Genomic DNA, 24,472 nt, shown 5'->3' with positions numbered 1-24,472 from the left:
GCCCGCCTTGCCCACGAGTTCTTGCGGGGCCTGGAGAAGTCGCTTAGCTCACACGCCGCCCCGTGGCTTGGTTTCGCTGTCCGGGGTTCCTGGAGGGGCTCGACGGCGCTTGGGGGAGGAGGGAGGGAGAACACGCACACAGGTGAAACAGATGGACCAGATGCCGGACAGGTGAGCCCCCGATTTCTGGAAAGAGCCTTGTTTCCCCGCCCCCTAGAGCTCAGTTAAGACCACAGAGCAGCGCTCAGCTTCGGAACCTTTTTCAGCAGCCGAGGGGGAACCAAGAACAACGAGGTTGCTTCTGAGCGTGTGCAGAGCGTGGGCGCAATTGCGTCTGGAGTCAGTGGGAGGGCTCCGATCTGGCGGGGTGGTTGTATACCACCTACTTGTTTTCAAATCACAAAATCGCAGAGTTGGAAAGGGACCCTGAGATCCATCTAGTCTGACCCCCCCACCCCACCCCCACCCCCACCCCCCGCAATGCGGGACTGTGTAGCTTCCCCATGCTGGGATCGAACCTGCAACCTTGGCATTATCAGCACCGCGCTCTGACCAGCTGAGCCATCTCGTTGCTATGTAGGTGGAGAGCACTCTTGTATCCAGACACATCGAAGGAGCGTTTCAGTTTAAAGCGTCATAAAATTAAACAGGGAAAACAGGTAGAGAAAAACGGGGCTCCACGTCGCCATCTGGTGGCACAATGTTATATCGCGCATATAAATCGCTTTTTTCTTTACCAGTCTGGGGACTCAGCTAGGCTGGTAAAGAAAAAGTGATTTATATGCATTGTATGTGTGATACAACATTGTGCCACCAGATAGAGACTCAGCTAGACTGGTAATGTTAGTTTAGTTGAGTCCTAGCTCAACAGGGATAGTCAGACTAGGCTTGTTAAATCTACTTTGTATTTTGTACTTTGTATGTTTTACTAGAACCCAAGATCTACAAACCCGCTGAGGAGACAATGTTCAGCTTGTGTCTCCGGCTTGGCCTTTTTGTTTTGGTCGTACAGCTCAAGTGAGCTCACAATCCTTTTGACCCAGAGTCTTAGCTAGCTTAATTTCAGCAGCCTAATTTAGCTGGGGAAAACTCATTGTTGGCCATGCTGTGGTGTGGCTCGACAACATAGGAGCTGACTCCTAGGGGCCAAGGTACCTTTGGCACCCCCCAATAAAATATTTGAGGTGTCCAGGCCCCCTCCCATGTGACAGGCATTGCCATTCAAGTGGTGTGCATGCGGCGCATTGTATGATCGATTAGGCTTACCTGTCCCATCCCCCCATATTTTATTCACGTTGACACCCCTGCTAGACAATTGGAGGGCATCTGTTGCAAACCACCCAGAGATCTACCAGTAGACCCTGATCTGCCTTGGGTGGCTTTGAAAGGGCAGCAGACAATTTCATGGAGAAGGCCATGTCTCCACTCTTGGAGGCAGGTATGCTTCTTAAGACCAGTTGGTGGGAATCTCAGGTGGTGGAGAGCGGGCTGTTGCACCCAGGTTATGCCCATGGGCTTCTCCCAGGCATAAAGATGGCTACTATGAGAACAGGGTGCTTGGATCAGATGGGCTTTTTGAGCAATCCAGCAAGGGCTGTTCTTAAATTCACATACCTCCTGCCCACTCCTCCTGCCATATTGTCTCTCTATATATAATCACCCATACAATCAGCATTTTGAGTGTGAGGCCAATTCCACCCAGAAACTCATTTTTGAAAACAGCTTCTCTTTCACTGGAGGGAGGCATTATGGGTAGTTTTGTCTTCACTCTTGCCCCCTATGCCTTCTTGATTCTTCAGAGCACCTGCATTAATTACAATTTTTGTGCGTGTTTCATGCCTGTATAAACCCTCTGGCAATCCAGACGAGCTGCTTCCTTGAATCCAGTACTTGTCAGCTGCAGAATAAATTGCTTTCGGCTAAGGCCAAAGCAAAGGAAATATCATTTTTAAATGGAGGATTTGGCATGGTCAGAAGCAGTTCCCAAAATCCTACCCCGCAGCCCTCAACTAATGGCACAGATTCCTGTCTCCTTTTGTAAACAGCTTTCTGAAGAAGATGCTTTGTTTGTCCCAGTCACTTTCTTCTTTCACCACAAATTTAAACGCATTGTTCAATGCATTATTATTAATAATTATTATCGATTGTTAAATTTGTCCTATACTTGCAGGTCTCAAGGACAAAAATCACAACATAAAGACACAAAGGGCACAATCAAAATAAAAGCAAAAACAACTCAAGCAAAGCTGAAGGGGAGATGTATATGCAAAATGTTTTTACTATGCAAAGTAACCCTTCCACCCCCATTTGACAAACTGATGTGACAAAGAGAAGAAATGAACTTAAGAGTGGGCAAGAGCAGGGTGGCAGGAGTGTAAAAAAGAGAAACTGAAATTGAGGCATTCACCCATCCCTAGTAGTGAGTCTGGCCACTTGGGAGCCAGTGCTCCAGGTTTACCACGCCTTGTTCCCCAGAGGTGAGGAACCAAGAGCCATGTTTCCTTCTGCGCAACCTCCCGGGGGCTGCATACCAGTGGTGGGTGTGGCCAGAGGCAAAAAAGGGCGGGGCAATACATACAAATTCTACTTTTCTACACCAGGCTGGCTTCTTCACACTCACACATCCCACTCGTCACCCTCCATCCAGGCAGGAAAAAATGCTTTATTAGATTTCAAGGCACATTTTAGCCAGGCAAAAACACTGAGCGAGAGGACAAAGCAGGACTGGCGAGAGGTGTGGCTTGAGAGGGGGCGTGCCCTCGGCAGAGTTCTGAGGGGCAGGGAAAGAGCCCCCCCCCCAGGCCTGAGGCAAAGTCGGATCTATAGGAGCAGGATCGGTGCAGTTGCATCGGGCACAGAGCTTCTGGAGCACGGCAGCTATGACATCCAATGGAAGGCGAGAGGCAGGGACTGATTTTGGCGTTGCACCGGGTGCCACTGAAATTTGAGACACCAGTTTGAGACGCTGCCTGAGGTTCCCCAACCCTGGTCCTTCCTTTGCTGTCCTGGGCCTGTTTCCTTCCTTCTTGTTCTCACAGAGGACAATACAGCTGCAGTTGCTACTGCAATCAATCTGCCAAATACAGTGGTACCTCGGGTTACAGACGCTTCAGGTTACAGACTCCGCTAACCCAGAAATAGTACCTTGGGTTAAGAACTTTGCTTCAGGATGAGAACAGAAATCGTGTGGCGGGGCAGGAGGCCCCATTAGCTAAAGTGGTACCTCAGGTTAAGAACAGTTTCAGGTTAAGAACGGACCTCCAGAGCGAATTAAGTTCTTAATCCGAGGTACCACTGTAACTGCTGCCTACTATATCTTAGCTGCAATTTTTACTATTAGCTTTGAACAGCAGTGACATTTGAGCAAGCTGTGCTTCACATTTTATTTTTTGCTTGCTTTAATTGTGCCCCGAATTCCTACGTGGGGTTCTGCGGAATATCTTTTGAGGAATGAAACACAACAAAATGCGCTACCTTTGACTGTTCAGAGGTGGATGGCGGGGATGTTGTTGTTGTTGTTTGCACAAAGCGCCGCTCTTTAATGCTGTTTAAAAGCAGCAGCATAAGTATAGCTCCTCCATCTTTCATTTATTAAGGATCTGTGTGTGCAAGCCGTGCTGTTTTTCTTCCCTGCGATACTTTGCCTGCTTATGGCCACGCTGTAACCTGAATAACCTCTAAAGAGAAGCCATAATTAGCTTTTCAAGGCTCTTGTCACTGTGCGGGAGAGGGGACTTCCCTCCCTCCCCCTCAGTCCCTTTCACAGGCTGTCAATTACCGACTAAAGTAGTTATAATTGCACCGTATTCTGCCACTTTTCACAGTACGGAAATATCATGCAATCACACCATGTTATTTAGCAGTCGGCACAAATGCAACCTCTGCAAGCTAAGGGACGCAGTTGTGTTAGCAGCACACAAGTGTATATCATCTATGCAAGCATCCTTTATTCCCTTTGCTCCCAGGGACTCTCTTCTCTCTCACTGCAAGGAATACAAGGGCAAACAGTTGTGCTGCTAATGAAGATTATTTTTAATTCTCTTGGCAGCTTGCTACCCCGATGTGGCTTTTCCTCCAAGAAGACTATGCACCGAGAATGAAGGTCCTAACAGCAGGTGATTACGCTGGCCTATTTGGTACCAACAGCGAGAGGAAGGAAGCAGGAAAAAACCTTGATGTTGTGGACGGAATTACACAAAGCTCATAAGAGAATGTCAGGTAAAGACACTGGAACTTTACCCAGGCATATGAATGACATCTACAGTGCCACGGATGGACAAGACACTTTCCCCACTGTTGCTGTCTCTCAGTTCCCCACTTTTTTTTTCTTTGAGAAGCAACACACTCCACCTGATCACACTCCCCTGGCAGAGAATTACTGAGCCTGCATTGTTCAGGTAAATAAATGTTTGGGGGTGAAAGGAACAGCCCTGAAAAACCAGTACAGTGGCACCTCGGGTTAAGTACTTAATTCATTCCGGAGGTCCGTTTTTAATCTGAAACTGTTCTTAACCTGAAGCACCACTTTAGCTAATGGGGCCTCCTGCTGCCGCCGCACCACCAGAGCAAGATTTCTGTTCTCATCCTGAAGCAAAGTTCTTAACCTGAAGCACTATTTCTGGGTTAGCGGAGTCTGTAACCTGAAGCGTATGTAACCTGAGGTACCACTGTACAGGAACTTCTGAGGCCAGTCCGGTGTTTAATATTCAAGGGTGCAATTCCCCGTCCACCCACAACACCCCCATTGAGGCGGTTCGGAATTCAAAAGATGAGCCGTGTGTGTTGGATTTCGTTTTTCATGCTGCATGGGGGACAGAATTCACCCCTCCAGTTAAAAGGGGAAGGATCATGCAGCAGAGGGGAAAATACGTGTTTTGTATGCAAAAAGTGGTGGGTTCAATCCCCAACATCTCCACCTAGGATGGGGAGAGACCCCTGCTTGAAGAGCTGCTACAGTCAGTGTGAAGAGCAATGGGCAAGATGAACTAATGGCACGAGGCAGCTTTCTGACAATCTCCAATAATGGGCCTGGGAAAGGAGTAGTGCTGCCTGTCTTAATCGGCTGTACTGGGATAAGTGGACCATTTTATTTCTTATCTCCCACCTTTCCTCCCTGGAGCAAAAGGCAGTTTCCCCATTTTATACTCACAACAGTCCTAAGAGATACTGAGTGACTGTGACTTCATGGCTAAGTGGGGATTTGGGCCCAGAATGCTCTGACCACTATGCAAAGAATGACTAGAATAGAATAGAATAGAATAGAATAGAATAGAATAGAATAGAATAGTAGTCTTGGAAGGGATCGCAAGGGTCATTGGGTCCACCCCCCTGCAATGAGGTTTAGTTGGAATCTCCTGTCATATCTTGAAGCCACTGGTTTGGGTCCTCTGAAGTAGGAGAAAGCAAGGGGCGCCACGAATTTGCACCTTGGAGGCTCTTGAAGTGTTGGGGTGGGGTATGTGAATTACTTGTCCGCTTCTTCAAAGAAGAGCTGGGCATTGTGGGCTGTCCCATCAGTGTTGCCGAATTATTTGCAGATTGCTTGTCTACCAATAGGTGGTTTTACATTTCTAAATCCAAGGGGAGGGTGAAAACAGCTTATAATTACCGCCATACAAAGAGAAGAAGAAAAGTCAAATCAAGAGCTAGGAGTTGGTTCATTGGTGAGGATCAGATGCCTTGTCAATCAGAGAATGCCTTGTCAACCAATCAGAGGCAGCTTTGTCAATCCCAGCAGCAGGTATAAATGAGGCCTGCCCAGGCCATAGGATCTATGATCCCTGACCACTGGTCCTGTTAGCTAGGGATGATGGGAGTTGTAGTCCCAAACACCTGGTGGGCTGAGTTTGCCTATGCCTGCTTTAGAAAGCTGGTGACTATGTGCTCTGTTTCTGCATACTTAAAACAGCTTAGTGATTCCTTATTTTCTCCATACAGCGTATAAGTCATTTGTGAATCATATGGGTAAGTTAACAAGGGGCTGTGGAACTTGTCTGCATTTTTATTTCCACTAGAGGGAGTGCTTGCTATGCCACATGGTTTCTTGTTCCAAGTTACTGCTCTCGCATAATGTCCTAACTTCCTTTGGCTCCTTGTCACCCAGAGTATAGTCCTCTGGGGGCTTGCAGGGTTCTGAAATAGGCAACCTTTGGAAATAATGGGCACCCTTTAGGATAAAGAATACCTGACAGCTGAACCTACATCAGGAGAATGTAGGTTCTGTTCTGGCAGTGGTTCTGTTGGCTGGTTAAGCCCGGACGTAAATCTCTGCAGGAGAGAGCTACATCACTGCGGTGGCGTGGCTCTTCATCTTCCAGCACACTGTCTTCCTGAGGTCTCTGTTTTAGCTGACTTGCCTCATGGCATTAAAATGCTTCTGTCTGAATAAGCAGCACTGAGGCAACCTGGTGCAAAGGACAACAGGGGCGTGCCTTTTAAGAGTTGTGTAGAAGGAGGCATTGCAGCAGGTGCCGCCTCTTGTCAGAATGATCTCCCCCACAACTCTTAAAGCGACCCTCCTTTCCATGAGCAAGACCCTTTGGAGGGTTCTAAGCAGAGGCTGGATGGTCTGGACCATCAAGGAGGCTGATCGCCGAAGAATTGATGCTTTTGAATTATGGTGCTGGAGGAGACTCTTGAGAGTCCCATGGACTGCAAGAAGATCAAACCTATCCATTCTGAAGGAAATCAGCCCTGAGTGCTCACTGGAAGGACAGATCATGAAGCTGAGGCTCCAATACTTTGGCCACCTCATGAGAAGAGAAGACTCCCTGGAAAAGACCCTGATGTTGGGAAAGATGGAGGGCACAAGGAGAAGGGGACGACAGAGGACGAGATGGTTGGACAGTGTTCTCGAAGCTACCAGCATGAGTTTGACCAAACTGCGGGAGGCAGTGGGAGACAGGAGTGCCTGGCGTGCTCTGGTCCATGGGGTCACAAAGAGGTGGACACGACTAAACAACACAAAGCAGAGGCTGGATGGTCATCTGTCATGGATGCTTTAGTTGAGATCCCTGCATTGTAGGGGGGGGTGGACTAGAGGGCCTTGGGGCGGGTCCCTTCCAACTCTACAATTCCATGACCACAGTACCTTCACCATCCCATCAAACATAGCAAATCAGCGAAAGGGCTCCTTACTCCCCCACCCCTTTTGCTGTATGCACATCCAACTCCCACCTGGGTGATCTAAAACATACCTGAGGTTCATCAGTATGTCGAGCAAACAGCAGGTGTGGAAGCACACTTGCCTTTCACTGATCAGAAGCAGATTTAAGGGCTCCTGACCCCAAATTACACTGGGTGCAGAGCCTAGAGCGTGCTGCAACTATTTTGTACAATATTATTATTATTAAATAATAATAATAAAATAATAATAATAATAATAATAATAATAATAATAATAATATATGCCCCACCCATCTGGCTGGGTTTCCCCAGCCACTCTGGGTGGCTTCCAGCAAAATACTATAATACAACAATTCATCCGATATTAAAAACTTCCCTAAACAGGGCTGCCTTCAGATGTTTTCTAAAAGTCAGATAGTTATTTATTTCTTTGACATCTGATTGGAGGGCGTTCCACAGGGCGGGCACCACTACCAAGAAGGCCCTTGCCTGGTTTCCTGTAACTTCACTTCTCACAGTGAGGGAACCGCTAGAAGACCCTCGGAGCTGGACCTCAGTGTCTGGGCTGAACAATGGTGGTGGAGACGCTCCTTCAGGTATACTGGACTGAGGCCGTTTAGGGCTTTCAAGGTCAGCACCAACACTTTGAATTGTGCCTGGAAACATACTGGGAGCCAATGTAGGTCTTTCAGGACCGGTGTTATGTGGTCTCGGCGGCCACTCCCAGTCACCAGTCTAGCTGCCGCCTTCTGGATTAGTTGTAGTTTCCAGGTCACCTTCAAAGGTAACCCGACGTAGAACGCATTGCAGTAGTCCAAGCGGGAGATAACCAGAGCATGCACCACTCTGGCAATACAGTCCACAGAAGGTGAGGGGGGTGCCAGATTCTGGTGCCACACAAGGCGCTGCTGAAATTTGAGATCCCAACAGCAACAGCTGTGATGTGCATCTTGGAGGATAGATCTGCCACCTGCCGCCTCCTAGGCAGCACTGCCATCCCACCTGTACAGTGGCCTCTTGACAAATAGGAGGCACTGCTGGTCTTTCCTCCTTCCTGTTCTCAAAGTACAACTTTATCTCCTCCTTGTTCCTGATGTAGATCTTCACTCACCCCTTTTCCCCTGGTGGCAGGGTGAGGGGGGTGTCATTCTGTGATTCGCCTCAGGTGCCAAAATGTCTTGGGCAGGCTCTGCTCTTATGGGACAAAGCTCTAGATAGAGGCAAGTACTTGCAGACCGATCGAGCATTTTGGATAGATCTGGATAGCCTTTGCTGTGGCCTGAGAGAGCCAGCATTTCCTTCTTGTCTTTGGCTGCTCATGACAAATTGACACAGCAGGTCTTGGGAATCAGCCATTGCTATGGAAACAGCCTTGATTTGGAGAGATAATTTCAAATTGCCACTGTTAATCTGCAGTGTGCTAATTAAAGCCAAATTTTAGAATGCAGTTTACGTTTCATTTTCAAGCATCCCCTCCCCACCCCCAAGCATTCAAATTACTTCCACATTTCAGACATTTTCCAACAAGGAATGTATGAATTAAGTATATGACATAAAGAAATAAGGCAGTCCATTTAAGGGGGGAGAATGCATTTCTAGCAGTCAGCTATACATAGGTGTGTGGCACTGTGCATGGAATTAAATATGAGCCTCTATAACAGTTAGCGGAGGTGCTTTTTGAAATATATACTTTTCATGTGAATGGACTCCTCTCCATCAATATCCACTTTGGTTATCTTCCATGTTGCCACCTGCAAAAGAAATGTTTATGTTAATTTATATTTCAGTTCATATGCATGTTTATGTTACTGTTTTCTTACATTATCTGTTCTGTACATACTTAGTTGAAAACCTCAATAAACAATTTTGCTCCAGTGCAATGGCCCCAAACCCTTATGGTCGTAACCATTCCTTCTTTACTTGTTACTCATAGGAAAATGACACCTGACCTCTGGATTCACCCAGGCTGAACCTTGCAGCCTGAAACCATTCCAAAGTTGCAATCATACTATAAATTTGGGATTTTGTAATGGTGCAGTTGCCTCCAAAGATTGATGCCTTACTTACATATCCTTTCTTTGCAGGAGCAGCAGCTAGCCTTTCGGGTTCCTCAACGCCCCTTCAGAGTCTGGTCTTCTCCAGTTGATTTCCATTCATCATGATACATGGATAGACATCTGATAGAAGGAAAAGATGCAGCACACTAGAGCAGGAAAGAGTTAGTAGGCCTACAGGCATTCCACAGATCAGATCCAACGACTCAGGAAGAAATTATAAACTGGGGTGTGCTAGGCTCCGGATTGGTCCCTTTCACTACAGAAGGTAGAAAGGGGACCTGGAATGTGCTGCTCCCTACCACGTTGTCCTCGCCTGTATATCTTGGTCCTCAACTCTATGGGCATTGCTGTCATTTCCTTCACACAGCTGCCGTGTAAAACAGCCTTGGGCTGTTATGTTTCCACACTACAGGCATTTAGAAGCTGCTTTGCACTTTTGTACAGTACTTTCAACACAGTAATGGTGCCAGTGGGGAAAAGATTTCTGCCTTATGGAAAGGATAAGGCAGGGTACTGAAAAAGTGACACAAACGGACACCAACCCCTATTTTGGAATGTTTTCGGCTGCTGAGCCTGTCTCAATTTATGTATATATTAAATTGTTATTGCTGCATGCGTCCCTGAGTGATGCAAATGCATCAGAAGGGCGGGAGATAGGTTTTCTGAAATAAATAAACTAAATAGGAGCTCTGCAGCAGCTGCTCCTGATTTGGAGATAAGGATTAGGATGAAAGACCCTAATTTGGGCCCTTGTAGGCAGCCAAATCCGTGATTTCAAGAGGATCAGTAATCAGGAGTTGCCAGATTCTTTCTTCTATAGCCCTGTCTTTCCATTGCCATTCTTCCAGCATAATTCTGCTGGTACTAAATCAAATGTGCAACATAAAGCTGCAGTAACAAAATGTTAAATCAAGCTGGGTGAGTGGATGCTTATCCAGTGGAAACAGCTGCCAAAAATGTGGTATTTCATCTCGTTTTTCATGCATAGTAATGAAGGCTGCACTAATCCCTGAAATCAGATATTTCACGAATACCTTTTAAAGATGCACACAAAAGAGTTAAACAGAACTCGAAGCCACAGATTTTTTTTTAAAAAATTCTAATTTCTATAATAAAGGGATATCACAAACCGCCATTGCTACTGTGAAAAAGACCGAAAGGTCATTTTTTATAGCATTAAGTCCTTTGGGTTACCAATCCTGAAACAAAAGTATGAATATGCATTTATAATCTTGCTTCCCTGTGCATATTTTATGTAGATCTAGAACAATTGCAGAAATAAGCCTTTCCTCCAGGTAGATGCTTTCATCCAAGCGAATTAGCAACCTGGACATTTTATGGTAACATGCATTATGGATAGCGGAAGACTTTTGAAAAGGAGCTCTTTGTTTAAGTGGCTTGGTAAGGAGCCACACTGCTGGTTCACAGCAGGTTGAGTTTCTGGGTTTGCTTTTATTGTGGAATTGATGTGAAATTTGAGTTTGGCCAGCCTGGCTGAAAAGGAAAGAGGAATCAGATAGGCGTTGCAATGCAGGGAAGCTGTACTGTAACCTTTGCCCGTGTCTCCGTGTTATACAGCCTAAATGTGAATGCTGGCTTTGAGAGGCTCAGCGCAGTCTCCTGCAAACTTCAAATGTTGTCCAGCCCTGACAAGGACAGACTTCAGTGGAAATGAGAAGTAGCTCGTTGGATAGCATGCACAGGCAGTGCACATGTAGAATAATGTGTGCACATGGAATTCTTGGGCACCTCTTTCATGCCTCTTCTTCCCTGTACTAAACATAATCATCATTTTCTTTAATTTTTATTCCTACCTTTTCCATTCCCTTGAAGGAGGAGAGCCAGGAGCACCCAAAATCCTGTGTATATCACTGTGCACATGGGTTCTGCATTGGGGCAAACTCTGAATTGAATGTGATATTTCCAAAAAAATTGCAACTTACGTGCAAAGTTTATTGGGAAGGAACCCTGCAATTACTTTTCGCCGAATTGACCACAATAACAAGCCAATCACTTTTAAGCAATAGCCCATTTATTCCCTTGGACTACCTAATGAAAAACCAAACGCCATCAGTTCGCGATAATTGTGAATTCTCCCATGCATCCTTTGCTTATACATCAGAATTGCTTTGCCTTCAAAAGCGTCGCTCTAGCAGCAACAGCCCCTAGGTGGCGCTCCATCTTAAAACAATTTATTTGCTGACATGAATCAGGTATAGACGAGTTATACAGTTCTCTTAACACAGGAGAATTCAGCATTTGGTGGGGGGGGGGGGGAAGAAAACTGTTGACAAAACATCAAATTCAAATGAGACAAAAATCAACAAGCTACTAAACAGATGATAAATTTGGTATGGCAAAAGAAATAAGGTAAAGGTAAAGGACCCCTGGACGGTTAAGTCCATTCAAAAGCGACTATGGGGTTGTGGCGCTCATCTCGCTTTCAGGCCAAGGGAGTCGGCGTTTGTCCACAGACAGCTTTCCAGGTCATGTGGCCAGCATGACTAAACCGCTTATAGTGCAACGGGACACTGTGACAGAAGCCAGAGCACACAGAAACGCTGTTTACCTTCCCGCCACAGTGGTACCTAGCTACCTACTTGCGCTGACATGCTTTCGAACTGCTAGGTTGGCAGGAGCTGGGACAGAGAAACGGGAGCTCACCCCGTCGCACGGATTCAAACCACCAACCTTCTGATCAGCAAGCCCAAGAGGCTCATTGATTTAGACAATAGCGCCACCTGCATCCCACTAGCAAAAGAAATAATCTAGACTTAAATACATATATATACAGAGCAAGAGGAAAGTTAACAGACAATATAATTCCAGATGCACAGAGCCCCAGCAACCTGGCTAAAATGTACTGCAGAGCCTGTTCAGGATTCTAGAAATCACCTAGGATTCAACTACACTGGCAAAGAAAAAGTGCTTTATATGCGTTATATCACAGTGGAGTCCCACCTTTCGCCAATGTGATTTCCCTTTATGAAGTTTAGAACGAGTTTTCCTGAAACACTTTATTGATGTGTCTCTAGATCTAGCCCTAGATTCATCATTTCTCCGAAGGAGACTAACAGCAGTAAAGGGGAAATTGCTGAGGAGGACGAGTCCTCTTTCCCCCCAGGCTCCTGGAAGTTCCAGCTGCTGGTGGTACTGGCCTTGTTGCTATGCATCTCTATACTTTCAGTTACCTTCTTTTCTGCTGGTGTTGCGGGGCAGAAGAAGAAGAGGAGTTTGGATTTGATATCCCGCTTTATCACTACCCAAAGGAGTCTCAAAGCGGCTAACATTCTCTCTCTTTTTTTTTTTATAAATGTTTATTAGGTTTTAAGATACAGAATACATATAATAAACAATGTAGCATATGTCTTAACATAGTTTCACATCTTCTTTGGACTCCCTCACATCTCCCGCTCCCACTTTCATCGTTATAACTTTTTGCCAGCAATTTATCATCTTGTTTGCATTCTTATGTCCCATCTATTTATTTATAATCTTGTAATTCTCGAAAAAATTTATATTTTCTCAATCTCACTTATCATCTTGAATCATCTAATTTAGTGGTGCTCAATTATTTATGATCTAGCATCCTGCTTAACATTCACTCAAATTACAGTATTTTTGTAGATAAATCTTGAATTTCTTCCAGTCCTCCTCCATCCTCTCCTCTCCCAGGTCACGGATTCTGCCAGTCATCTCGGCCAGTTCCATATAGTCTATCAGTTGCATCTGCCATTCTTCCAGTGTGGGTAGATCTTGAGCTTTCCAATGCTTTGCAAGAAGTATCCTTGCTGCAGTTGTTGCGTACAGCGGCTAACATTCTCCTTTTCCTTCCTTCCCCACAACAAACACTCTATGAGGTGAGTGGGGCTGAGAGACTTCAGAGAAGTGTGACTGGCCCAAGGTCACCCAGCAGCTGCATGTGGAGGAGCGGAGACGCGAACCTGGTTCACCAGATTACGAGTCTACCGCTCTTAACCACTACACCACACTGCAGATAGCTGCATCTTCTCCCAATGGCATCCATCTCATCATACAGGTGCCTACCCCAAAGGGATCAGACACAGGGCTGGCCCAATCATTGAACAGAGTGAGGCAGCCGCCTCAGGCAGCCAATTTGGATGGTCATGGAAGGGCAGCAAGGTGCTAGCTGTTTAATTCATCATCATTATTCATTGTGGCTGTGCTTAGGCACTTGTGGGCTTTTCTGCCAAAAGAACTTGACTAGCCTTGGGTACAATCCACCTGGCTTGACAAGGAAGGAGTGCCATTTGCTGCTCTGCCTCAGGCACCGAAATTTCTTGACTGGCCCTCAGCAGAAGACATCAAAGTTCTAGAACTCCTAGTGCAGAATTAAAGGTTAAAATCCTTTAAAAGGGACCCTTTCCCAAGGAGTGTGATGACCTTAGTATTACAGCCTTAGATGTAGAGTCGGCTCATTTTTGCCTTCCTTCACTCTTGTTCTTGGATAGAACAAATGGTGTAATACAATACAGACCATGAAAAATATATTCCTTAAAAAACCACACACATCAACAATGAACCCGTTGTATAGCCTGATTAATGCAGGCCCATGCAGTAGCTCTAGGCTGCTTAACATTTTGTTACGCGAATGAACTTACCTACATGGGAGCCATGGGTAAGATGGTAAAGGAGGGGAATGAGCAAGAACTTCCCTAAACATGGTGCTAACAATTAATAGTCTTTCCCCATTTTTGAGATGCTCCACTGACCGAAATACCTTGGCAGACAAATATAGGTCAACAATGTGAAAAGGTCTTAAATGCCAACATTATATAAAATCAAAGAGTGGCAATTGTGAAGATTGGATGAACAAATATGGGAGACTGATGTAAGGACGTGAAATATTTTAATGAGTGCCAGCAAAACAGCAGTATGGCGGGAGATACAGGAATAATTTTAATAGCTTTATTTCTGTGTTAACGTGATACGGTTCAGCCTGTATATTCTTTAATACTGCATCCCTAGAGGTATTACACAGAACTAAGTCCCATTACTCTTGGCCAGATTTACTTCCAAGCAAGCTTATGTAAGGTTGCTTGATTTAATACTAGATGAATGTTGCTTCTTCATAAACCAAATTGTGTGACCACAATTAAGTATTAGGACCGGGAACATAAAAGCCCTGCTGGATCAGACCACAATCCCACCCAATCCAACATCCGATTCTCACAGTGGCCCACCATGTCTATGGGAAATTTGCATGCATGGTTTTTACAAAGCAGGCAAACCGTCTTGTCCTTGACAAACTGCAAACATTAAGTACTGTGAGCAAAGGTTAGCAAGGTATTTGGACACCACACCCAGTTACCAATATATTAGCCACCCGTAATTCCACACAAACACACTGCCGTGCTAGTTATAGTTGAGCAGTTCATTGTCCTCCCCTTCAGAATCTTCAGAATTATAATCTTATCATAGTACACGCTGAAAAGGTTGATAAGCATGGCTTACACCGCTTTCCTTGGAAGTGGGCGCCGTGACTGTCTGGTTGCTGAGCCAACTGATATGATGGCTCAGCAAGAAGCTGCAGGCCCCTTGAGAGATATACGGTACAGTGCTAAAGCAAAAGCAAGATCCTACACCAACAGTGAGAAAATGCTTGATTTTGTATTACAGATGCAAGCCAATTTGTCTCTGCATTGCACGATCTGTCACAAACTATTGTGAAATAATTTTGTTTCGTTTTTTTGTCTACTTTCTTCAATAAGCAATATGAGCAATAAATAGGCTCATTGGTTTTATATGTGCCATCCATTAAAAGAAAATTCCAAGTCTCTGGATAACATGAAGATAACAAGCAGATTAAATACCTAGGAACATAGGAGGCGGTTTTAAGACTAAATCAAGCCAGAATTGTGGAGCCAAACTGGCAGGAGCTGTCAAAGGTTCCCAACTATAGAGTTTCCCAACCTGACCTGGAGATTTCAAGAAATGAACTTAGAGATCATCTGCATGCACAAGAGAAGCACTAAAAGTGAGCTGTGGTACTTACATGTCTCGGGCATATCATGATAAAATCAGAGGAGCGGAATGACTGTGCTGGTTATTTACACATAGTACTTGAAAGTCTCAGAAAAGGTATGGTGGGAATGCAAGAAGGTTAAAGAATATTGGGAAATGATATATAATGAATTGAAAAAAATGTTGGAAAAAACTTTTGTTAAAAAACCAGAATCTTTCTTGCTTGGAATTTTAGATCATGATGAGAGAGGGAAATTGGAGATTGTTTATGTATGTGACAACAGCAGCAAGAATTTTATTAATACAAGTATGGAAAACAGAGAAAACACCAACAAAGGAAGAATGGCAAGCTAAGCTTATGGACTAAGCGGAACTGGCTAAGCTGACAGAGGATACATGAGAGAGACAACATCGATTTCAAAAAAGAGTGGGAACCATTTATAAACTATATAAAAAGACAGTATAAAGATTTGGACTCAGTGGCAGGTTTTGACTAAACTTTCACAACTATATGAGAGGCAAAATCAGCAGGATATAGAATTTGTTTAATAAACCAATATAGAAATACGGGGAAGCCAAGGAGGGGGGAGGGGATATATATATATAAAAATTAATAAATTTTCCACAGATCTTAATTGAATGTTATAATTTGAAAATTCAATAAAAAAAAATTTTTTTTTTTAAAGAGAGTCTCAGAAAAGACTGCAAGGATCAAATGCATTAGTCCCAAACAGATGCTGAATGTAGTTCCATTGATTTCACAGCTCTAAGCCCTGCTATGCTACAAACCCAAGCTTATTTTCAAAAGCACTTCAATGGCTTGGGTCAAATAATAATTTATTATTTATACCCCGCCCATCTGGCCGGGTTTCCCCAGCCACTCTGAGTGGCTTCCAACAAAATATTAAAAATACAATAAAACATCAAACATTACAAACTTCCCTAAACAGGGCTGCCTTCAGATGTCTTGTAAAAGGAAGATAGTTGTTTCTTTCCTTGACATCTGATGGGAGGGTGTTCCACAGGGCGGGTGCCACCACCGAGAAGGCCCTCTGCCTGGTTCCCTGTAACCTCACTTCTCACAGTGAGGGAGCCACCAGAGGGCCCTCGGCACTGGACCTCAGCTTCCAGGCACGATGGCTTTCTGGCCGAGTTGAGAATTCTCTGCTGGAGTCCTCTGGTCTCCTTGCATGACTCTGAAAAGGACTGCAGCCCACTTGACGTTTGACATTTGCACTATTGGAAGTTTTGCTTCCCAAGCAAAGAGGTTGTTGGGAGGGGGAAGAGGAGTCTAGAGCAGGTCTCCAATGGGAGGCCAAAGCCCCCTACTCATCCCTACATCCGGATCTGGGAAAGGGTGTAAGTCAGCGGTGGAGCATCTGTGTTGTCCACAGATGCCAACAAGATCAGTCTCTAAGACTGGGTGAAACCCCTGCCTGAAACTCCAGAGAGCTTCTGCCAGTCAGTGTAGCCTATACTGAGGTAGATGGACCAGTGGTCTGACTGGGTATAAGGCAGCTTCCTAGATCTGTGTCTGCTAACTCCTAAAAAAAAAAGAGCCAAGTGTGTGAACTGTTAGGATATAGTCTCCGTTCCACCTTAAAGGGGAACAGGCTTTTAAGGGAACATGCCTAATTCGTTCCACATATCCTGGCCACAGTCTGAACTGGGGCACTGCAGTGTGGATATGCAGGTAAACTTGTTCTAATTAACTCCCCTACATTGCTCTACGTTTTCACATACAGTGGTACCTCGGGTTACATACGCTTCAGGTTACATATGCTTCAGGTTACAGACTCCGCTACGCAGAAATAGTACCTCGGGTTAAGAACTTTGCTTCAGGATAAGAACAGAAATAGTGCTCCAGTGCGCAGTGGCAGCGGGAGGCCCCATTAGCTAAAGTGGTGCTTCAGGTTAAGAACAGTTTCAGGTTAAGTACGGACCTCCGGAACGAATTAAGTACTTAACCCGAGGTACCACTGTATAAGAGGCTCTGAACCAAAAGGGAGCCACCTCTCTCCCCCGCAACTGAGTTTATTTCCAGCAACTTCTGTAATGGTACTATTGTGAGGTCTACATAACCCACTAAGGGGATCTGTGGCACTTACCTGTCAACTGTCTGGGACTTCCCATTTTCTTGGGGGGGGGGTGCTCTCACTGAGAAAACGGTGCCCCAAAACAGGGTGTTCAAGACAGTTGATGGGTATGTACGTTTTTGGGTGCCATACTCTCACATGGGAATGCAGCCCAGAAAACACATGGCTCGGTTTTACACTGACATGTTAGAGGGTATAGTGGCACCATTCACATAACAAAAACTAATGTAGAGATAGCAACATTTTCAAAAGCAGTGGGTCCATGACTTGGTTTCAAAACAAAACAAAACAAAACGGGGTCTGCAGTACTTAATTGGGAAACAATGATGTAGTACATTTTTTCCTGGTTGTTTGGCTTTCATGAAGAAGCCAGAAATATCAGACCCTGAAGGCTGTTTCAGTGCTGCTTCAGCAACTCATTTTGTACACCAGTCAGTATCTATCAACTCATTAATTACATTCACTCCTTCACACTCTGTCATCTGATCCAAAAAAACTATGTCCCATAAATATACAGGTGATAAAAGGGTTCAGTGAATCTTCTTGCTTTTCTAACTTGGCTGCAGAGGTATCTTTTCATAGGGAGGAAACCCACAAGTGATTAGTAGCTTGAGAACTGGGTTTAGCTGTGGGACATATGCATGTCTGGAAGTAAAACTGCAAAAGTTCAAATCACTGCTTGTCCATGCAGCTAACTCCTCCACCACATACGATTTATTTGCTTGAATAGTTGCTTGAAGTAGGGATTCTCTACAATCCAATACCTGCTGGTTCTCCTTGGGTTCCAAACAGTGCCAGGCCTACCATTAGGCAAAGTGAGGCAGCTGCCTCAGGTTGCAGATTCTAGATGTTATATGGGGCCATAGCTCCCTGAGCTAGCCTGCTCCCCTCAAGAGTGGGGAAGATGCTGTCCCTCTGGTGGGAATGAAAAGGGTCACCTTGTCCTTTGCCTCAGGCAGCACAATGTCTTTATCCTGCCCTGCTTCTGTATCTCTGCCCTGCCTTTGCAAACGGGCACCTCGCCAGTTGCATTCAGCTTTTGTCAGTCCCATTCTCTCTGGTTATCTTGATAAATTTGTTTATTCCTAACCCTGCAGCTGACATAATGAGACAGAGCAATGCATATCAAATGTACTGTCAGGAAAAGGGGAAAAAACCCCATAAAAAATAGTAATCCTGCATTCATTATGGAGATAGCCTTGTTGGGAAATTACAGTAATCCTTAATTTTCCAGAGTGCTGGTTGGGGCCATTTCTATGATGCAACATCGTCATTTCATATGCAGCTGATTCTAGCCATGCAAGCTAACCTGTCCGCTCACTAATATATTCAAACATCTTCCCCAGCTTTCTGCAAGGAATCAAACTGCACACAACATAGTGAATGTGGATCTATAGACTCCCTGCAAAGTTTCAGACATCAGGTTCTTATTTTCTGTTTTAATTTGCTTTGTTTTTTTCCTTTATAAGTTGCTTTGAGACACATGTGAAAAAGCAGGGCATAATTTTTTTAAGCAAACATCTGGAACGGCATGATGTTTCTTGTTTTAAAAGCTCAGTCCTATTTTGTACTGCTATTTAAAATAAGATCCTGTAAAGGAAGTGTCCTTATTCCCACACCCAACTCCAGAACCCACTTTTACAATATGCTTGCCAAGGTCTGAATTTTTTCATTCTCCAGTCCCCTTAAAATGTTATTTTCAGGGCTTGCTAGGCCAGGCTAAAGTTGCTATGAGGCAGCTAAGCTATTTTTATTGATGGTATTCATATTTTAATTTATTACTTTGAGGCATGGACCTTGTTAGTTATGTCATTGAATAGGAAGCGTTAGAAATGAAAATAAGTAATTGAGGGCACAGTCCACTCACTTGGGAGTAGCTCCACTGAACACAGTAGGACGTTCTAAATATAAAGGGTTGCATGGCACATTGTAATATGTAGTGTTTTGTATCTATTTCAGCTCCTACAAATGGAGGCCTCGGCAGTTGCACAGCTGAATGTGATTTTCACACTGCACATTAGCACATGTGTGTGTTTGTGCGTGAGAAACAGATTTATTTTTTTTAATTGCTTTTCTGATCCAAAAAAGCCGAGATTAAGAGAAGCCTATGTTGGTTCCTCTTTAAACAAAATGGATATGAATATGAAAACACAGGGGGGAAAACAATCTGATGCACAAAGCCAAGAATAGCCGTCCTTTCCTAACCGAAGCTCAGGGGAACTGTAGTAAGTTGCAGGCAATTATAAAAAATGGAACAGGAGCACAGTGCCCAGCAGTTTATTATGCCTTTCCAGGAAGCAGCAACCAGGGATCATTAATGACTACAAATTAGATGATAAAGTCATTCAGATCAACAAATGATTGAGAGTAGCTTGTTGATCTCAAAGTCTAAGCATAAAACGAGCCCTATGGCAGTGCTATGCCTGAATGCAGGCTTCCACAGGTCTTACTTCAAAATATTGCTTTCAATTATGATGATCTTAGTGCCCTCTGAAATAGTTATAGAATACCATTGAAGCAATCTATTCAGTTGGCACTGGGGATTTCAAATAAGATGGTGTGACTGCCATCAGGCCTCTCAATTTTTGTTATATAAATTAAGCCCTGTGTTATAGGGACGCTGCCATCAGGCATTAGTAGTTAATGCATTTGTTACGGTACTTTAAACCACATGAGAGCACTGTTTGTCTAGTGACCTAGTCACCTTGTTTGAAGCTTCTTTGTCTAAGTTAACTCCACCCTTAAAAGCCGAGCCATTTTTCGTTTGCTGTTCTCTCCAGACAAGATGTTTGCTATTTCTCTTTCTTAGCTCCACTCATCCTATAAACAGTTCCTGCATGAATAAAGCCTTTGAACTCCAGAAACTAAGTTGGAACAACAGAACATGCCTTTTTTTTTTTTTTAGCGCCAATACTATACAGATATACGAGCTAGGTTCATCTTACCTGTAGTACGTAAATTCCCAGGTCGCACAGAACTTTATACCTCCCTGCTACTTCAAGATGAAAACCCAGATGTTACATACTCAGTTGCTAGATTCTACACTGCCATGATGGATATTAGTCGAAGGATGGTTTGTGCCACAAACTAGGTCCAAAATGCAAGACCTTTTAACTGTGCCTGTTTCTATCTTTTTAAGTATGTATGACATAATCACCTTTTAATTGCTAGTTTTTATTCCTTACCTGTTTTAAGTCTTATGTGTTCAGTTTATCCATATGCTTTATCTTATGTTGGTCTGTGACCGAAATAAAAGTTTGATAGCGATACTGTAAGTGATTACTCCAATCTAATTCACCCAACCTGCAAGGTCTGCTAACAGCCTATTACACTTAATATCAAATTGCTGTGGTGATGGATGCCAGTGCCTGAAGGCCAGTTCAGAACCCTTTGTATGCTTCCATGCATATGCAGAACACCTACATGTCAGGGCAGTGCCATGCAGTTCAAGAAAGGGGCAGAGAATATCACGCCCTCTGCTTTTCATCAGATGAAAATAGGCAGACGTGCCAACTGATGCTGATAAATGTGCTTGTGTATAAATTCCCTAGCACACTCTTCAATAGCGGAGACATTTGCTTTAGGTATGCTGCCAACTTCCTACAATTTAATGTTGGTGGGCCACACCAACAGCAGTGTGATGAGAGAAAAGAGGCAAGTGAGCAAGTGGCGCATGTGGGGGGCAGCCCAGGCGACCTGCTGAGGAAGGTGTCTTTGAAGGAGGGTGGGATGCACTTGAGAGAGTGGTTTGGCGAAGAACTCTATGAGGCATCATGTTAATTGTCACTTCAGAGAGGATAATAATAACATTATAATAATTTATTATTTATAACCCGCCCATCTAAAGGGACGCGGGTGGCGCTGTGGGTTAAACCACTTGCCGATCAGAAGGTCGGTGGTTCGAATCCCCGCGACAGGGTGAGCTCCCGTTGCTCAGTCCCTGCTCCTGCCAACCTAGCAGTTCGAAAGCACACAGTGCAAGTAGATAAATAGGTACCGCTCTGGTGGGAAGGTAAACGGCGTTTCCGTGCGCTGCTCTGGTTCGCCAGAAGCGGCTTAGTCATGCTGGCCACATGACCCGGAAGCTGTACACCGGCTCCCTCAGCCAATAAAGCGAGATGAGCACCGCAACCCCAGAGTCGGCCACGACTGGACCTAATGGTCAGGGATCCTTTTAACCCGCCCATCTGGCTGGGTTTCCCCAGCCACTCTGGGCGGCTTCCAACACAACACTAAAATACAATAACCTATTAAACATTAAAAGCTTCCCTAAACAGGGCTGCCTTCAGATGTCTTCTAAAAGTTTGGTAGTTATTTTTCTCTTTGACATCTGGTGGGAGGGCGTTTCACAGGGCCCTCTGCCTGGTTCCCTGTAACACCGGCAGATGTCCCTTGGCGCCGGACCTCAGTGTCCGGGCAAAACGATGGAGGTGGAGACGCTCCTTTAGGTATACTGGACTGAGGCCGTTTAGGGCTTTAAAGGTCAGCACCAACACTTTGAATTGTGCTCGGAAACGTACTGGGAGCCAGTGTAAGTCTTTCAACACTGGTGTTATGTGGTCTCGGCAGCCGCTCCCAGTCACCAGTCTAGCTGCCGCATTCTGGATTAGTTGTAGTTTCCGGGTCACCTTCAAAGGTAGCCCCACATAGAGCGCATTGCAGTAGTCCAAGCGAGAGATAACCAGAGCATGCACCACTCTGGCGAGACAGTCTGCGGGCAGGTAGGGTCTCAGCCTGTGTACCAGGTGGAGCTGATAAACAACTGCCTTGGACACAGAATTGACCTGTGCCGCCACTGACAGCTGTGAGTCCAGAATGACTCCCAGGCCGCGCACCTGGTCCTTCAGGGGCACAGTTACCCCATTTAGGACCAGGGAGTCCTCCACACCCGCTCGCCTCCTGTCCCCCAAAAACAGTACTTCTGTCTTATCAGGATTCAACCTCAATCTGTTAGCCGCCATCCATCCGCCAACCAAGAGTTCGCCCACTCCCCTGACGTCGCATTGAAAATTAGCAGAGGAGTTGTTTGGCAGAGTTGTGAGGGAAGGAGGTGGGATTTGGGGTGAGCTGTGGGTGGTGGGTGGTGGTGGCGAGGGGAGGAAAGGGGGGGGGGAAGGAAGGGGATAACAAAGGAGTGAGGGTTGGTGAGAGAACCAGCAGAAGTGGCAGTCCCTAGTATAACACAATAAAAAGAAATCATTTAAGCTGCCTGTGACATTTCCTAGGGATGTGCCAGTTAGCACACAAATAGTTTGATGTCAATTTGTGTTCAAATAATGTAAGCCAAAATTATATATCAGTAAAAAAAAGCTTACAAATGTTAGGCTGGTAACTACAGAATCACCCAAGACTGTGTTTATATGGGTTTGGTTGGGATCACTCATCATAAACATACATACTTTCCTTTGACTTCCTTACATAAATATTTGAATATTTTATCTTCGTAACACCAGCCAACATCCTGTTCTGATTCTCAAGTGAGATTGCTCTTTTCTCGGTTTCACCATGAAACATGATAATGATGTTAAAATCCTCAACAACTGCCTCAGTTTTTAAAACAACGGAATTATAGGATCCATGTGTGTCCAAAAGGCCAGTATTTATTAGCAGTTTCTAAGAAGATTTGTGCATGATAAATGCTTGGTCAGCGCAAGAGACAGTTCTGATGAAGACTTAACAGACTTCATAAGAATAGTGGAATAGCACAGGAGCTCAAAACTCTTGCAGTGTGTTGTCTACGGAGTTGTTATGAAGGCAGCACAACAAAAATTCAGGTCTACTTCACTTGAAAACAGAGTGGCACAGAAACTGCTTAAAACTGCATCTGTGTGACAGATGCACCCTATGGCCAGCCATTTGTATGCAGCAGCTTAGCACACAAATTGGATGTCACCCTACCAGAGGCTTCTGTGGAGCCGCCATTTTGATTTGCCACAACCTCAGGGGACATTGCAGCTGGCTACCTAGGGCAGTCTCCTTGAGGGAATTTCATACTGAAAAGCTAAGGCTATCCCTTCCACTGCGGTTTTTGTTGATGCACATGTTAAAGTCTGTCAGTAAATGTGTGGCCTGTGTAATACTATTTAGTGATGTCTCTCTTCCTCCTAGGGCTGCCATATTTCAAGTAAAAACCAGGACACCCCAAAAGTAGTTGAGTTTTTTTTAGGAACACGCCACCCCCCAAATTGAGCCTTTTAAAGGAAAACCTGAAAGTTGTTGAGCTATTTTTTACAAATAACAAATAAACACACCCAAGAACAGCACAATTTTACGATTTGCCTATGATCCAGGACAAAGTGCCTCTTGCAACCTCCCCCCCCCCCCCCGGACGTCAATTCCCCCTTTGAAATCCAAGTCAAGGAAAATATGGACGTGTGGCAGGCCTACTTCCTCCACTTTCCTCTTTAGCTGCACTGTAGGTGCCAATCTGTATGGGAGCCATGGTGGACCTCACCGGGTCTCAGTCAGCCTCACCAGGCCTATCCACAGCCATGGCAGGCCCAGCCAGGCGCTCCCATGGCTACAACAGGCCCCACCAGGCACACATATAATTTACTTACTTATAATCTTGCATTGGTTCACAAGGCAGCAGTAAAAATTGAGCAGGCAAAATACAGTGGTACCTTGGGTTAAGAACTTAATTCGTTCCGGAGGTCCGTTCTTAACCTGAAACTGTTCTTAACCTGAGGTACCACTTTAGCTAATGGGGCCTCCCGCTGCCACTGTGCCATCGCACAATTTATGTTCTCATCCTGAAGTAAAGTTCTAACCCTGAGGTACTATTTCTGGGTTAGTGGAGTCTGTAACCTGAAATGTCTGTAACCCAAGGTACCACTGGACTTACATTGTATAACAAGCTTCAGGCACGCACCTGGAGCAAGTGGAGGCATGTCTGCATCCATCTCTGGTCAAAGGAAGAGAGAGAGAGGAACAGGAAGTACTATATGCTCCTTCCTCTCTGGGAGAGAAGGGGAAGTGACATCACACAGAGCCCTCTCTACCAATTCTATTTCTGTGGTCTGAGTGTCAGCAAAGCAGCTCTGTGGTCATAGCCCCTTCTCATGCTAACAAGCAATAATATGCATTTGTTAGTTGGGGCTGCTAATCCCTCACAGACTTGACCTTTGTTAATATTATAGCTTAATTGTGGTTCAAAAACAGATAACATCCTACTTTATGATAGCAATACTTTTGCAATGCCGTGATATC

At 44.8% G+C, this 24,472-nt stretch overlaps 2 long non-coding RNA genes across 2 annotated transcripts; one reads left to right on the top strand and one right to left on the bottom strand.

Annotated features, from left to right (window-relative positions):
* The first annotated feature begins 31 nt into the window (after window positions 1-31).
* LOC308459596 lies at window positions 32-9,338 on the top strand. Its single transcript, XR_013978204.1, has 3 exons — window positions 32-171; window positions 4,049-4,218; window positions 9,210-9,338. It is a non-coding gene; the product is annotated as an uncharacterized lncRNA (long non-coding RNA).
* LOC308459547 lies at window positions 8,642-24,229 on the bottom strand. Its single transcript, XR_013978112.1, has 3 exons — window positions 24,108-24,229; window positions 9,193-9,302; window positions 8,642-8,876 (listed from the first exon to the last, which is right to left on the bottom strand). It is a non-coding gene; the product is annotated as an uncharacterized lncRNA (long non-coding RNA).
* Between the last annotated feature and the right edge of the window lie 243 nt (window positions 24,230-24,472).

The sequence above is a fragment of the Podarcis pityusensis genome (genome assembly GCF_964106645.2).
Source record: "Podarcis pityusensis genome assembly, chromosome: 12".
Classification (NCBI taxonomy): domain Eukaryota; kingdom Metazoa; phylum Chordata; class Lepidosauria; order Squamata; family Lacertidae; genus Podarcis; species Podarcis pityusensis.
Note: the sequence above shows the minus strand (reverse complement) of the source record. Positions and strands in the feature narration are given on the sequence as shown.